Source organism: Sciurus vulgaris, assembly GCF_902686455.1.
Source record: "Sciurus vulgaris genome assembly, chromosome: 5".
Lineage (NCBI taxonomy): Eukaryota > Metazoa > Chordata > Mammalia > Rodentia > Sciuridae > Sciurus > Sciurus vulgaris.
The window spans coordinates 87,740,241-87,752,269 of record NC_136465.1 but is presented as its reverse complement, the minus strand read 5'-3'; the positions used below and the strand labels follow the sequence as shown (position 1 = coordinate 87,752,269).

The 12,029-nt window shown below is 36.1% G+C and overlaps 1 protein-coding gene and 1 pseudogene across 20 annotated transcripts in view; one reads left to right on the top strand and one right to left on the bottom strand.

Annotated features, from left to right (window-relative positions):
- The window catches only part of PLEKHA5 (pleckstrin homology domain containing A5), a 259,415-nt gene that overhangs the window by 133,779 nt on the left and 113,607 nt on the right, over window positions 1-12,029 (bottom strand). The gene's annotated exons all lie outside the window — the stretch shown is intronic.
- Window positions 4,222-5,369, top strand: LOC306662020 (protein tyrosine phosphatase type IVA 1-like; annotated as a pseudogene). The gene has a single exon. The product of its transcript is annotated as a protein tyrosine phosphatase type IVA 1-like (transcript).

Genomic DNA, 12,029 nt, shown 5'->3' with positions numbered 1-12,029 from the left:
TTTTATACCTTGCTAATAGTATGTATGGGAGAATTCAATAAAGGACTTGCTTTCATGCACTAACACAACTGTAAGATAGGCTATGAGAAAGGAAACACATATACCAGCAGACCTTAGAGATACTGCAGATTTAGTTCTAGAACACTACCATAAAGCAATCATGAACTTTTTGGTTTCCCAGTGCATATAAAAGTTAGTTACTCTATACTCGATTAAGTGCACAAGAAACTGTACATACTTTAATTAAAAACATTTTATTGCTAAAACATGCTATCAGGCCTTAAATGGGTTTTTTTGTTTGTTTGTTTTTTGCTGGTGGAGGGTATATTGATGGTGGACTGATCAGAATGGGGTGGCTGTGGCAATTTCTTAAAATGAACAATAAAGTGTGCTGCAGTGATTGGCTTCTTTTCATAAAAGATTTCTGTGTCATGTGACACTATTTGATAGCATTTGATTCACAGAATTTAAAAAATTAGTCAATTCTCAAATTTTGCTGCTTTTTTTTCCAACTAAGTTTACATAATATTCTACGTATTTTGCAGTTCTTTCAACAATATTCAGTGTCTTTACCAGCAGTAGCTTCATCTCAAGAAATTACTTTTACTGATCTACAAGAAGCAACTCCTAATCTGTTTAAGTTTTAAAAAATGTATTTAACTCATATATAAAAACATAAAACTATATATATATTAATGGGGTGTGATATTTCAATACAGGTAAATATTGTGGAATGTTTAAATTAGGTTACATGACTCTTCTCAAGCATTTATCACCTTTTGGTGGTGAAAACTTTCAAAATTCCTTCTAGTTATTTGAAATGTACAGTATTATTGCCTATAGTCTAAATTTTATCATAAGATCACAGAAAATCAACACATACTCAGGCTGTACTTCTAGTTCTTTTGCTACTTCTACTTATCTACAGTTACTTCCTCCACTGAAGCCTTGAACCAAAGTCATCCATAAGGTTTGGAATCAACTTCTTCAAAACTCCTCTTAATGTTGACATTTTGACCCCAGCGCATGAGTCAGGAATGTTCTTAATGACATTTAGAATGGTAAACCCTTTCCAGAAGGTTTTCAATTTATTGGGTTTAATTCCTGGTACCAAAAAAGAAAGAAAAAGTCCTTGTTTTATGGTGTTACTAGAATTAAAGTGTTTACACAAAGTTTGTCTAGTCTCACAGATTTCACCCATTTCCAGAGTTAATTAGGTCAGTACCTTTTCGCCACATTCCCTTCAATAAGATTGTTCCCTACACTGGTAACAGGTTCCTCTGTCAGTTTGCATTCTACCTCCACATTCCTTTATTTCACAAACCATTTTCTGCACACATCAGGTTTTCCTCTTTGTGTTCTAAATTTTAATGGGTTTTGACAAATGCATAGTGTTGCATACCCCAAATTGCAGTATCATAGTTTCACCACTCTAAAAACTATCCCATGCTTCAGCTATTTAAACCTTCCTCCTGCAACCCAAACTCCTGATCTTTTCACTTTGCCATTTCCAAAATGTTCTATGGGAATAATACAGTATGCAGACTTTTTTTTTTGGGGGGGGGCAGGGGTTTATTGGGTTTTTGTTTGGAAGATCTATCCAGTGGTGACAGTGGTGTGTTAAAGTCACCCAGAATTATTGTGTTGTGGTCTATTTGATTCCTGAAATTGAGAAGGATTTGTTTGATGTACAGGGATGCACCATTATTTGGGGCATAAATATTTACAATCGTTATGTCTTCCTGATTTATGGTCCCCTTAACCAGTATGAAATGTCCTTCTTTATCCCTTCTGACTAACTTTGGCTTGAAGTCCACTTTATCTGATATAAGGATGGAAACCCCCGCTTTTTTACTGAGTCCATGTAGATGATAGATTTTCCCCCATCCTTTCACCTTTCGTCTGTGGATGTCTTTTTCTATGAGATGAGTCTCTTGCAGGCAGCATATTGTTGGGTCTTTCTTTTTAATCCATTCTGCCAGTCTATGTCTTTTGATTAGGCCATTAACGTTCAGGGTTATTATTGAGATATGATTTGTATTTCCAGTCATTTGGCTTATTTTTGGTTTTTAAGTTGGCTTGGTTTCACCGTTGAGTGGTTTTTCTCTAAGGTACTTCCTCCCTTTGCTGACCTACATTGTTGTTTTTCATTTCCTCCTCATGGAATATTTTGTTGAGAACATTTTGTAGCGCAGACTTTCTACTTGTAAATTCTTTTAACTTTTGTTTATCATGGAAGGGTTTTATTTCATCTTCAAATCTGAAGGTTAGTTTTGCTGGGTATAGGATTCTTGGTTGGCAACCATGTTCTTTCAGAGCTTGAAATATGTTGTTCCAGGCCCTTCTAGCTTTTAGGGTCTGGGTTGAGAAATCTGGTATCCATATTGGTTTCACCCTATATGTAATCTGATGCTTTTCTCTCACAGCCTTCAAAATCCTATCTGTATTTTGAATGTTAGGCATTTTCATGATAATGTGCCTTGGTGTGGATCTGTTATGATTCTGTGCATTTGGTGTTCTGTAAGCCTCTTGTATTTGATTTTCCATTTCATTCTTCAGACTTGGGAAATTTTCTGATATTATTTCATTGAATAGGTTGTTCATTCCTTTGGTTTGTATCTCTGTGCCTTCCTTAATCCCAGTAGTTCTTAAATTTGGTCTTTTCATGATGTCCCATAGTTCTTGGAGATTCTGTTCATGATTTCTTACCATCTTCTCTGTTTGGGCGACTTTATTTTCAAGATTAAATATTTTGTCTTCATTGTCTGAGGTTCTGTCTTCCAAGTGGTCTAGTCTGTCGGTGATGCTTTCCATTGAGTTTTTTATTTGGTTTATTGTTTCCTTCATTTCAAGGATTTCCGTTTGGTTTTTTTTTTTTTTTTTTTTGAGAATCTCTATCTCTTTGTTGAAATGACCTTTTGCTTCCTGCAATTGCTCTTTCAACTACTTATTGGTATTATCATTCATTGCCTGCATTTGCTGTCTTATCTCATCCTTTGCTTTGTGAATCATCTTAATCATGTATAATCTGAAGTCCTTTTCTGACATTTCTTCTAATATACTGTCATTGGATTCTATTAATATAGAATCTAGATTTGTCTGGGTCATTTTTTTCCCTCGTTTTTTCATGTTGTTCATGTATCTTCCCCTCTAGCAGTGCAGATCTGGGGTACTGCAGATTGTCCCCTATAGGCTTATAGTGGCCCTATAAGTTTCCTAAACCTTTTCTTTAAGGGGGAGATCAATATTAGCAGTGCCCGATTCAGACAGTATGCAATCCTAGACCAAATAGCTCCTATGAGGACATTAACAAAATTGTCATAATAAACAGAATGAGTTCAAATGTTATCTTTGGTAAAACAAACAGGTTTGCAATAAGGTCTGCAGTTTCAAATGGAGGACAAAGAGGATGCAGAGGGATGTAGGATGTAGTTGTTAATGGGGTAAGAAAAGAAAATACAGAAGTTCTAGGTAATAGGGTGAGAGTGTAATCAAAAGAAATTGGATGTTAGCATGCAAAAAAGGAGAAAGAGACTCTGAGGGAACAGGTAAACAAAAGGAAAAGAGAGCAAGAAAAGTAAAGAAATAAAAACTTAACACTGTTCAATAAGGAGAAAAAAGAAAATCTACACTATAACAGTCATATAGTATTCAAACCTCCCAGTGTTCAGTAGCCTGATGCATGAGAGGTACCTGACAATGAGCTTCAAGCCTCCAGCAGGCGACTCAGGATGGGATTTGCCCCACCCGAATCGGAGCTCTGGCTTCCAGGATTATCCAAGATGGCCGCTCTGGTTTTGAAATGTGTTGGCAAATGGGGAGCTTCAGCTCGGGTGGGCGTGGTCAGCTGGAGGTCCTGGAGACGGGATGCAGTTGGTCCAGCAGGGGTCCTGGAGGTCCAGTGTGTTTGGTTTGGTTGTGGGATCCTGGAGGCCGGGTGCAATCAGTTGGTCTGGGTTCCCAGTGATAGAGCGCAGTCAGTTGGTCTGGGGGTCCTGGCGGCAGGGAGCAGTCAGTTGATGTGAGGGCCCCAGAGGCAGGGAGTGATAGGTCGGGCTGAGGGATCCTGGAGAAGGGGCTCAGTCAGTCTAGCCAGGGGTCCTAAGGGGCCTGGCTGTTGTCTCACAATAGCAGCAGCCACGTGTAACCAAACCTGCAGTTACTGTAACAGTGAACTTCCAGGCAACAGCAGGCAGCTGGTTCTCCACTGGCGGTCTATTGAGTGTTTTTTAACTAAATTAACATGGCTCGAATGAACCGCCCTGCTCCTGTGGAAGTCACATATAAGAACATGAGATTTCTTATTACACACAATCCAACCAATGCAACCTTAAACAAATTTATAGAGGAACTTAAGAAGTATGGTGTTACCACAATAGTAAGAGTATGTGAGGCAACCTATGACACTACTCTTGTGGAAAAAGAAGGCATCCATGTTCTTGATTGGCCTTTTGATGATGGTGCACCACCGTCCAACCAAATTGTCGATGACTGGTTAAGTCTTGTAAAAATTAAGTTTCGTGAAGAACCTGGTTGTTGTATTGCTGTTCATTGTGTTGCAGGCCTTGGGAGAGCTCCAGTGCTTGTTGCCCTGGCATTGATTGAAGGCGGAATGAAATACGAAATGCAGTACAATTCATAAGACAAAAGCGGCGTGGAGCATTTAACAGCAAGCAACTTTTGTATTTGGAGAAATATCGTCCTAAAATGCGGCTGCGCTTCAAAGACTCCAATGGTCATAGAAACAACTGTTGCATTCAATAAAACTTGGGCGCCTGATGCTATTACCTTGGAAGTGGAACTTAAGACAGAACCTAATTTGTCATACATATTAGCCAACATGTTGGCGTGGTGAATAAGTCTGATGAAGCTTCCACAGGAGTATTGGAAAGCAGTTTTACCAGGCCACAAGCTTGACAGAATTTCAACCTCTATTTTGGGTTATGATCAACCTGTTTGGACACTTAGCAAAAGATTCTTGCTGTTCACAATTTAAAATGTGCTTATCATTTGTACCAGTTGACCTTTCCTGAAATCATGTGGTATTGAGTTAATGTCTTTAAATCTTTTTCCATGCCAGAATCTTACATGAGAAATATAGAAAGATTAGGTGCCAAAATACCCAGCACAATACTTGTATGTTTTTAGTATCATACAAAACCAAAATTCTTGGAACTAAGAACACTCTAGACCTTATGTGATTTATTCCTTCAGTCATTTCAAACATTGTAGGACCTATGTAGTTAATTTGCCTGCTCATTTTATGTTTACATCTCCCACATTCATACTGGTATACATCAGGTTTGCTTTTAACCATTGGAGTTTTTTGGGTTTTTTTGTTTGTTTGTTTTGGTTTTTTTTTTTTTTTTTTTTTTACCAAGTCTTACAGCAATTATTTAATGTCTTTCTATAACTATTTTTTTGCTGTTATGGGAAACCTCCATTTTGAAAACCTAAGTTTTTACAGAAGCACATGTCTTCAATGTCTCCAGACAAAAAAAAAACCTTATAGTTAATTTAATGTTTGCACTTTAAGGTGCAACTTAACAGGGAGGGTCTGAAAAAAAGAAATGGGAGGGGGCTATTAAATATTTTTAGCAAAATGTTGCCTTTGTCTCGTGCAGAACCTGTAGAATATATGCTCTTTAATTTAGTAAATACTTTTTTAAAAGGTAGAGATGCTGTTATTGTAGCTAAAACAATTCTTAATCATAAAATTTCTGAAATTCTTGTAATTTTTTTTCATAATTATCAGAAGTTGTTTACCAACTTTTTTGTTTGAAGTGTGATTTTTTTTCTTCCCAACCTCTTGCAAAAAAAAAAAAAAAGAAGTGGGTTTCTGCTGATGAATTGAGCAGACATCTAATATTTTATATGCCTTTTGAGCTGTGTAACTTAATATTTGGATACTTGATAATTTTGTTTTATTATGTAATTGATAAAATGGTGATGTGTATTAATGTTAGTTCAACCATATATTTATACTGTCTGGGAATGTGTGGTTAGAGTTCTGTGGGAGAAATAATTTGTCAGTGTTCACCAGCTTGTAAAAACTTAGTGCGAAAGCTTAAACATCTAAATAAATAATGAAATGCAAAAAAAAAAAAAAAAAAAAAAAGACATAGACTGGCAGAATGGATTAAAAAGAAAGACCCAACAATATGCTGCCTGCAAGAGACTCATCTTATAGAAAAAGACATCCAGAGATGAAAGGTGAAAGGATGGGAAAAAACCTACCACGCACATGGACTCAGTAAAAAATTGGGGGTTTCCAACCTTATAGCAGATAAAGTGGACATCAAGCCAAAGTTAGTCAGAAGGGATAAAGAAGGACATTTCATACTGCTTACGGGAACCAAAAATCAGGAAGACATAATGATAGTAAATATTTATGCCCCAAACAATGGTGCATCCCTGTACATCAAACAAATCCTTCTCAATTTCAGGAATCAAATAGACCACAACACAATAATTCTGGGTGACTTTAACGCACTGCTGTCACCACTATATAGATCTTCCAAACAAAATCCAACCAAAGAAACCATAGAACTCAATAACACAATCAATAACCTAGACTTAATAGACATATATAGAACATTCCATCCATCAATGAGTGGATTCACTTTCTTCTCAGCAGCACATGGAACCTTCTCAAAAAAAAGACCATGTGTTATGCCACAAAGCAGTCCTTAGGAAATGCAAAAAAATAGAGATACTGCCTTGTGTTCTATCAGATCATAATGGACTGAGAGTAGAAATCAATGACAAAATAAAAAAAGGAAATTACTCCAACACTTGGAGACTAAGTAATATGCTATTGAATGAAATATGGATAACAAAGAACATCACGGAGGAATTAAAAAATTCTTAGAGGTCAATGAGAATGATGATACAACATATCAAAATCTCTGGGACACTATGAAAGCGGTACTAAGAGGAAAATTCATTGCATGGAGCGCATTCCAGAAAAGAATGAAAAGTCAACAATTAAAGTGACCTAACATTACAGCTCAAAGCCCTAGAAACAGAAGAACAGAATAACAGCAAAAGTAGTAGAAGACAGGAAATAATTAAAATCAGAGCTGAAATCAATGAAATTGAAACAAAAGAAACTACGCAAAAAATTGACAAAACAAAAAGTTGGTTCTTTGAGAAAGTAAACAAAATAGATAAATCCTTAGCCACGCTAACAAAGAGGAGAGAGAAGACTCAAATTACTAAAATACATGATGCAAAGGAAATATCACGACAGATACCACTGAGATACAGAACATAAGGAGAAGCTACTTTGAAAATCTGTATTCCAACAAAATAGAAAGTACCGAAGACATTGACAAATTTCTAGAGACATATGCTCCTCCCAAACTGAACCAGGAGGACATACACAATTTAAACAGATCAATATCAAGCAATGAAATAGAAGAAGCCATTAAAAAGCTACCATCCAAGAAAAGCCCAGGACCAGATGGATTCTCAGCCGAGTTCTACAAGACCTTCAAAGAAAAACTCATTCCAATACTTCTCCAAGTATTCCAGGAAAATGAAAAGGAGGGTATCCTACCAAACTCATTCTATGAAGCTAATATCACCCTCATACCCAAACCAGGAAAAGACACATCAAGGAAAGAAAATTTTAGACCAATATCCTTGATGAATATAGATGCAAAGATCCTTAACAAAATACTGGCAAACCCTATCCAAAAACATATTAAGAAAATCCTGCACCACGATCAAGTGGGGTTCATCCTTGGAAAGCAAGGATGGTTTAACATCCATAAATCATGTAATAGACCATGTAATCCATCATGTCAATAGACTTAAGGATAAGAATCATATGGTTATTTCAATTGACGCAGAAAAAGGGTTCAACAAAATCAACACCCTTTCATGCTCAAAACACTAGAAAAAATAGGGATAGTAGGAATATACCTGAACATTGTAAAGGCTATTTATGCTAAGCCCATGGCCAACATCATTCTTAATGGAGAAAAACTGAAACCATTCCCTTTAAAAATGGAAACAAGACAGGGATGTCCTCTTTCACCACTTCTATTCAACACTGTCCTTGAAACTCTAGCCAGAGCAATTAGGCAGACTAAAGAAATTAAAGGGATACAAATAGGAAAAGAGGAACTTAAGCTGTCACTATTTGCTGATGGCATGATTCTATAGTTAGAGGATCCAGAAACCTCCTCCAGAAAACTTCTAGACCTCATCAATGAATTCAGCAAAATAGCAGGCTATAAAATCAACACGCATAAATCTAAAGCATTTTTACACGCAAGCGACAAAACATCTGAAATGGAAATGAGGAAAACAACTCCATTTGTAATAGCCTAAAAAAAAAAAAAGAAAAAAAAAAAGAAAAAAAAAAAAAAAAAAAAAACTTGGGAATCAATCTAACCAAAGAGGTAAAAGATCTCTACAATGAAAACTACAAAACACTGAAGAAGGAAATTAAGGAAGGTCTTAGAAGATGGAAAGATCTCCCATGTTCTCGGATAGGCAGAATTAATATTGACAAAATGGCCATACTACCTAAAGTGCTATACAGATTCAATGCAATTCCAATTAAAATCCCAATGACGTACCTCACAGAAATAGAGCAAGCAATCATGAAATTCATCTGGAAGAATAAGAAACCCAGAATAGCTGAAGCAATCCTTAGCAGGAAGAATGAAATGGGGTATCGCAATACCAGAACTTCAACTATACTACAAAGCAATAGTAACAAAAACAGCATGGTATTGGCACCAAAACAGACAGGTAGATCAATGGTACAGAATAGAGGACACGGACACAAACCCAAATAAATACAATTTTCGCATACTAGACAAAGGTGCCAAAAATATGCAATGGAGAAAAGGTAGCCTCTTCAACAAATGATGCTGGGAAAACTGGAAATACATATGCAACAGAATGAAACTAAACCCCTATCTCTCACCCTGCACAAAACTCAATTCACAATGGAACAAAGACCTTGAAATCAGACCAGAGACCCTGCATCTTACAGAAGAAAAAGCATGTCCAAATCTTCACCTTGTTGGCTTAGGGTCAGACTTCCTTAACACGACTCCCATAGCACAAGAAATAAAAGCAAGAATCAACAACTGGGATAGATTCAAACTAAAGAGCTTTCTCTCAGCAAAGGAAACTATCAGCAATGTGAAGAGAGAGCCTACAGAGTGGGAGAATATCTTTGTCACTCATACTTCAGATAGAGCACTAATTTCCAGAATATATAAAGAACTCAAAAAACTCTACACCAAGAATACAAATAACCCAATTAACAAATGGGCTAAGGAAATGAACAGACACTTCACAGAAGAAGATGTGCAAGCAATCAACAGATACATGAAAAAATGTTCACCATCTTTAGTAATAAGAGAAATGCAAAACTACCTAAGATTCCATCTCACCCCAATTAGAATGGCGATTATCAAGAATACAAGCAACAACAGGTGTTGGAGAGGATGTGGGGAAAAAGGTACACTCATACATTGCTGGTGGGACTGCAAATTAGTACAGCCACTCTGGAAAGCAGTGTGGAGATTCCTTAAAAAACTTGGAATGGACCCACCATTTGACCCAGCTCTCCCACTGTTCAGCCTATACCCAAAGGACTTAAAATCAGCATACTACAGAGATACAGCTACATCAATGTTCATAGTGGCTCAATTCACAATAGCCAGACTATGGAGCCAACCTAGATGCCCTTCAATTGATGAATGGATAAAGAAACTGTGGTGTATATATATATACAATGGAATATTACTCAGCTATAAAGAATAATAAAATTATGGCATTTGCAGGCAAGTGGATGAAATTGGAGAATATCATGCTAAGTGAGATAAGGCAATCTCAAAAATCCAAAAGAGGAATGATCTCACTGATAAGCGGATGATGACACTTAATGGGGGGTGGGAGGGGGGCAAGAATGGAGGAAGGAGGGACTGTATAGAGGGTAAAGAGAGGTGGGAGGGGTGGGGGGGAAGGAAAAAAATAATGGAATGAATCAAACATCATTACTCTATGTAAATATATGAATATGCAAATGGCATGCTGTTACTCCATGTACAAACTGAAACAACATGTATCCCATTTGTTTACAATAAAAATAAATTTTAAAAAAAAGAAAGAAAAAGTTAATTACAATCTATAAGCTAACTTTCTTTTGACATTTCCCACTGATTTAAAAGAACAGAAACTTACTCTCTCACAGATTTGGAGGCCAGAAATTAGTTTCACTGAGCAGAAATCTAGATGTTGGAAGGGATCCCCAAAGCTTTATAGGAGGATCAGTTCCTTGCCTGTTCTAGCTTCTGATGGTCCCACACTCTATCTCTAAATAATTTCCCCAACATTTGCATTCCTTGCCCTACAATTTCTACTTGTTTATAAAGAAGAGTTCTGCAATACTTCCTAAGATTAAGTTATGCATCTCCACATGAATTTTGCTGGCTATATGTTAACTGCTATAATTCTCCCTCTCTTGCAACATGTTTTATAAGGAAAGAAATGGTTCTGATATGTTTATAAAATTGCTTTTGTAGACAAATTATATTTTCTCATTGACTTAACATAATTTCAAAGATTTAAGGAAACAGTATAGCTCCAAGAAAAATTTATGCTTATTTCTAAAACATATGCATTTTTTGATAGATGGGTGGGGAACCATCAAAGTTCATCTGAAGAGAAAAAATTAAAACAAAATTTTTTGCTAGACAGCACACAAACTATTAGAAACCAAAATTGAGAAAAGATACTGATTTCTAATCTTGAACTTTTCTACTGAAAAGCGTCTATGCTAGGATGGTTAGGGGAAGATTCCACTGGTATTAAAATTCTGTGTTTTAGTCTTATGATTTCAGATCTTCACAAAGTAGAGTACACACACAAACACACACACACACACACACACACACACACACACACACACACACTCTTAAATAATGCCAAAAATTGAAAATCTCGGAATATTTTCAGGATTTTACTGAGATGTACGTGTTTCATTAAAGGTTCTCTAAACTATGAACTAATACTTTACTTTTGGATAAATATGGCTAATAAGCCACCAAAATACTAATTCTACATTAAGCTTAATAAAAAAAAAAAAAATCTTTCTTAGGGACTGTCATATCAATGTTAAAAAGGTCAACATTCACTCTTCAAAGCATACTGGGTCTAGCAATGAGGTCACCTCAGACAGTCCTAAGTAGTAAAGCCCAGCAGGCCTTGGCCCCAATCCATTAATATTTGTACCATTCATTCTTAGAATAAATGAGAACTCAAAATGCATAGACAGTAGGTCAAAGCATGGAAAACTATTTAAATTAGGCTTCGAATTTAACAGGGATACTAGAACAAGTGCCTAGCTGATAACCAAGTCAAGCAACCAATTTTTCAAAATGAAATTGAACAAAAAAATTCTTCAGTGAGTGGGTCAGAAGAACAGCCAATAGGTATTTTACTTCTAAGTAATTTTGATGACTTTCACTGAAAAAGCAGAAGGCTTAAGACTCAAGTAAACTGTGGGAATAATGAGCCACTCTTTAACCTCCCTGACAGTATTCAGGATATTAGAGAAGAAACAACATACCACAAGGAATTCACATGTTTCCATGAAGAATTACTAATTAGGTGCATTGTAATTTAAGAGTCAGATTCTGAGAAAAACTTGTGACAAACTTGGCAAGTTGAATATGCCAACAGGTAGTTAAATGAAACAAAGACATTGTAGAAACTGTAGAATATGAGGTAGGTTGTTTTTTTTTTCTTTTTTGTTTGTTTGCTTTGTTTTGTATTATAATATTAGGGTTTTAACACTGGTGAGAGAATGGTATTCCCTTCTGGAAATAAAGGAAAGTTATTGTTATTATTGTTACTTTTTTTTTTAACTTTTCAATCTGACCTTATTTTTTTATCTTTACTTTTTTATTACTCAGGTTTATCATACCTGAGGAAATACAGGTTATATGAATTTGAAAATGTTTAGGGTGAATTAGGTAGTACTAAACCTACCTATGTGG